Here is a 5242-nt window from a genome sequence, read left to right on the forward strand (position 1 = left end):
GATTCTTTACTGAATATGTTAGCTGAAGTGAAGAACTCCATAGTCACCAATTTTTCTTTATAACACTGATTATTAAGTAGATAACTACAGATCATATCTGGAAAATAGCATGAGGGGTGGGGATTGTATCTTAAATAGCATTTATGTACCTTACAAATATTATAAAACTGAATTGTTTTTGAAATTAATTCCATTACAACTTCCTGGATTTCCATTGTGCTTTTTGTAGAAATAAAAATAAAGTAATGGTGATAAATCATTTGGCACATATCAAAATCAACTAAATATACCTTTTCAGTGGTATTAGATGTCATGTTGTAAAGTGATATGCATTCAAGTTAAAATGGTAAAAATTATTTTTACATAATTATTTGAAGCTTATAAAGTATATTTTACATTCAGTATTTTGTTTAATATAAATTTGTGTTTCTCTAAACTGCACAATTAATATGACTGTAAAATCACCAAATTTCATGAATGTGTTTAAAATATTATCAGTAACCACCTGATTTTTAATTTATATTTACTGAACACCTATTATGTGCTACTTGTGTGTGAAGCACTTTTACATGAATAATCTAAATCATTTCTCACATAGCCCATGAGGTAGATTATATTAACATCTCTATTAACATGCTGAGGCTTAGAGGTATTAAATTTCTTGTCCGATATCACATAATTAATGAATGATGGAGCTTAATTTAAAGCTAATCAGTTTAACTCTAGAACCTGTTTTCATGTCCATTATGAGGGAAATGCCCCCAACTATGTTCTACTCCCACATTCAATGATTTGTTTTTCTCAGTTCTTATTTGAGCTTGACTGCATTTTTTTATGCATCTGAAAAAGAACCACTAGAGGTAGTCTTTCAGGTGTGGTGTGGTGGCTCCTTGATGACAGGAAACCAGAATGTTCTATCATGCTGCCCCACATCTTTATCTGTGGCTTCAATTCCTTAGATCACCCAGGTCCAAAACTATCTGCTAGCGTTCCAGCCATTATAGGCAGCAGGAAGGGAAAATAAAAGTATGCCCCCTCCCTTTCAAGGAGACTTCCTGGAAGTAATGCACAAAATATATGCTTATATTTCATTGGCCCAAACTATGTCAATAAGCACCTCTACCTTTAAAGGAGGCAGGGAAATAGAGCCCATTTGGGGATACTAGATTCTATTACTAAAGAGAAGGGAGTCAGTTTAACAAAAAGCACCTCTCAGTTTCTTCTACAATCACCCCTTTGGGAAACCTCCTCTGTGGTTTCCAACTATACCCTACTCTCCAGGGTCTCATTATACTTCCTGACACCTGTTTCCTCTAATTTTTGTTCCTTTCTCGTTTTTCTTCTCCTATCCTCTTCGCTCCTTCCGTCGTAATTCCATCCATTCTCATAAGTCATATATCCTCTTTGAGGTTTATGTATTTCCATGTGTCTGCTTAACATCTAAATTAAACATGTTTTGTTCTACCAACACTTCAAATTAAATATTCTCAAACCTTAATTCATTGTTTCTCTGAAAGCCTGATCCTCCTCCTAATGTCCTATTTCTGTTCAGCAAAGCAACCTCTTCCCGCGCATAAGGCTGGAACCTCTTAGACTACTTCTACTCCTTGTGCTCTCACATCCAAACAGCTGCCAAGTTCTATCATTTCCACCTCTGTGATCTTTCTGAAATCCAACCCCTCACCCCATTCTTGCTGTCATTTTATTGATATTCTCAACCCTGCTGATTTGGTCTATTCCAATACCTCAACTGGAATTCTTTTCCAATCTCTCTGTTACAATTTATCCCACACAGTGCAGTTAGGTTAATCTTCCTAAGTATGATTTTGAGAATGCCGCTCTCCTGCTCAGAAATCTCCTGTTGCTTCCTGGAAAAGTTTTGCATTTAGTATTTCAAACATGCTAATCTGCCTTTTAGTTCCTATATCTTCCACTACTCCCCATTCAAACAAGTTACATATTGGTCAAACAAACTTTGCCCTTAGCCCTGCCTTTGTTTAAGACTCTATCTCTGTCTGGAAGTGCCCTCTCTTCATCTTGTGTGTATGAATGTTAAATTCTACAGAGTATCATTTTTTAAATTCCTCAGCTCATTTAGCATAGCACAACTTAAAGAGCGCATTTTTAATGTTTGTTGAATTAATGTCTAAAAGGATAGGAAAATATAAAATGAAACACCAACTAGGCATGATTGCTTTTGATACCAGCTTAGTACTTTAAATTTGATGAGAAATAATTAATTCTTTAAAATCTTATGGAACAACAAAGGAGTAGTGGGTACTAATGAACCACATTTAGAATAATTAATTCATCTCCTAAATGTTTTCACAGTCATGCACACTTGCTAATAGTTTCTGTTAGCTTATTTTAAAGTAGTGTTCTGTTGGATAGAAGGAGACAAAGAGACGAAGAAGAAAAATTTGGAAATTAAGGGAGCTAGCTTTTTAGAGGGAGTACAAAGAATCACGGTTTTCTATTTGTTAGAGTGTATTAAGCATATCTATGCTATAAGCACATCTATACTAGGTAAGTACCGATTATTAATGTGGACAAAAAAGGGGGTGCTGTGATAAAGCATAAATTCCTAACTGGGCGAGTCATGGTGGATAGTCACACCCTAAGCCTATTACTTCTTTACCGAAAGGATTTTATGCAAACCCTGTCCATTGTTCTTGTGCATTTAGGTTAACACACCTTTGAAATACCAGAAGTAATACCCTGCAAAGGTATAACCACCCTCAAGAGAACACATAATCTTGTTAACTATCCTGTAATTCAATTCCTGCCTTGCTTTTTCCCACCATCATGTAATCTTTAAATTCCTTCCTCAATTTCAGATGCATAAAAGAAGCTGCAAACTGCCATTCTGGAAAACATTTGAGATCTTGATTCCTGACAATTGTCAATTAGGGTAAAAATAACTTTTATAAAAGTTCTCTACAGGTTTGGACATTTCTTATTAATATATCATCATTTACTTGGCATAGTATGGCAGGATTCCAAAGAAGCCCATCCAGGACCCCGCTGCGGACTGGGTGCTACATACAAGGAAGGGCCCACTGTGCATCACTGGCTGGCTCCCCACTTCACATTGGGTGAATGTGGGTGAGTTTTCTCTTGGAATTCCAGGACTCCTTGCTTTAAGTGGCAGACTGTGACTTTATTTGAGCTGTTTTTAGAAAACCCTTGAGGGGGATATGGGCTGAGATGACCTAGGAAAAGGAAAAAAAAAAAATGGGTGGCTACTTTTGATTTCAGCTTTTTAATTGGATTATGTGGTGAGAGACTGAATAAAATCTTTGCTGGTTAAATGTGACACTGAACTTTTTTTAGCTTTGAAAGAGAAAGGACACTTGCTTTCCCAAGCCAAACAGCCAATGGGGCGACAGTAGTTGTTGCAGATCCCCAAATCTGGAGTGGCAGAGATAGGTGCTATGAGGCGTCCAGTGTGGTAATGCAGCTGACCCCAGAGAAGCTGGCAAGAGCCCCAGGGGAAGGGCAGGATGCCCTGGAATGTGTTTTTCTGGAGAGAAGGGCCTGTACCTTAGAAATCATCACAGTTCCGGTGAAGTCTGGTAAGCTTTCGCTGGCTCTTGCTCAGGTATTATTAGGTGACTAAGAATCTTTGCAGGGTTTCTTGAGGAAGAATTTCCTCTAGGACATGAAGCAGTCCTATAGGGGTATTCACAGCATTTGGCTCATGTAGAGACATGCATGTAAAGGCTGGCTCTCCCTAGAGGTTTGTTCGGACTCCACAGATCTCAAAAATAACGTGGGAAATTATATCTCTGAGGCCAACAATACCCACCGCAGTCAGCGTCCCATTAATACGAAGATGGCCAAGATGAGGATCCTTTGATATTTCTAAATTAGTCTTTTGCACACATAATTAGAAAAAGCTAGCTATAATATTAGAATAAATGGGAAACATATTTAAATATATTGGTCCCTCAAAGCTTCAAAAAGAGGATTATGATAATTGAATCAACCTATGATGTCATTTAGGTGTCCACCCAATTTTTTGAGGTATTAAAAATGGCTGTCCTGCCAGCAATGGGTGCCACCTTGGCTCACATCACTATAAACCAGTGCCTGCAGCAGGTCTTTGAAACAAAAGACGCCAGAGATGGGGCATCCTGTGCGGAGCTGGTGTCTTTCAAGCATCCTGTTGCCAACCCACGGCTTCAGTTGGCTTCTCCAGAAGAGAAGTGTCAACAGTTTTTGGAACCCCCTTATGATGAAATGTTTGCAATTCATTTAAGGTGCACTTTCACAGTGAGGATGCATGACTTCATAGAGGCGTAAAAATGCCAGACTGCCATCGTGCAATCATTCCTGCGGGCATTTCAGGCCCACAAAGTAGAAAACTGGGCTCTGCCTGTCATGTATGCAGTAACACTTGACCTTTGAGTATTTGGGTCCAGTAATGCAGATCAGCGGTTGATAAAGAAAGGAAAAAGCAAAGTCAGGGACATATTGGAAAAAGCAGCTGAATTGTTGATGAGCTGTTTCCGCATCTGTGCCAGTGACATTTGCGCTGGTATAGGATTCTGAGAAGTGGGAGCTGCTGTGTCTGGTGAATCAGTTATTCAACATTTACTTTAAGATCAACCAACTCCATTTGTCTAAACCCCTAATCAGAACCACTGACAGCTCAAACCTGAAAGATGATTACAGCACTGCACAGAGGGTGACATACAGGTGCTATGTTGGATGAAAGGCCATGTTCAATAGTGACTTTAAGCAAGCCGAGGAATACTTGTCCTTTGCCTTGGAGGGCAGTCGCTGTTTAAGTCAGAAGAACAAAAGGATGATTCTGATATATTTACTTCCAGTAAAAATGCTATTGGATCATATGCCAACCACTGAGCTCCCTGGCATGCCCCATTTTTCAGTTTTTACATTCCTTCATGCATAGCTAAAGGAAAGGTTAGTCATTGCTGAGACCCAAATTAGCTTGAAGACCAAATCGAAGAAAAGAACAAAAAATATAAAAACAAAGAAATCAAGAGGAAGAGATCAGAGATCTGGAAGATAGATCCACAAGAACTAATGTGCAAATAATTCTAAAAGCAGAAAAAGTAAAAACAGAAAAGGAAAAGAGAAAGAAAGAAAGCAGAAAAATCCTGAAAACAAGACCGTAGTCTTCAGATTAAGAGAACTAAGATTGAATTGAGATTAATGAGAAATAACATACATGTAGACATAACTGATCCAAAAAATTCTTGTAGAAGAGACAGAA

The 5242-nt window shown here is 38.2% G+C and overlaps 1 pseudogene; it reads left to right on the plus strand.

The window, feature by feature from the left end:
• The first annotated feature begins 4035 nt into the window (after positions 1 to 4035).
• Positions 4036 to 4969, plus strand: LOC109392918 (PCI domain-containing protein 2 pseudogene; annotated as a pseudogene).
• The last annotated feature ends 273 nt before the right edge of the window (positions 4970 to 5242 follow it).

The sequence above is a fragment of the Hipposideros armiger genome, unplaced genomic scaffold (genome assembly GCF_001890085.2).
Source record: "Hipposideros armiger isolate ML-2016 unplaced genomic scaffold, ASM189008v1 scaffold_357, whole genome shotgun sequence".
Lineage (NCBI taxonomy): Eukaryota > Metazoa > Chordata > Mammalia > Chiroptera > Hipposideridae > Hipposideros > Hipposideros armiger.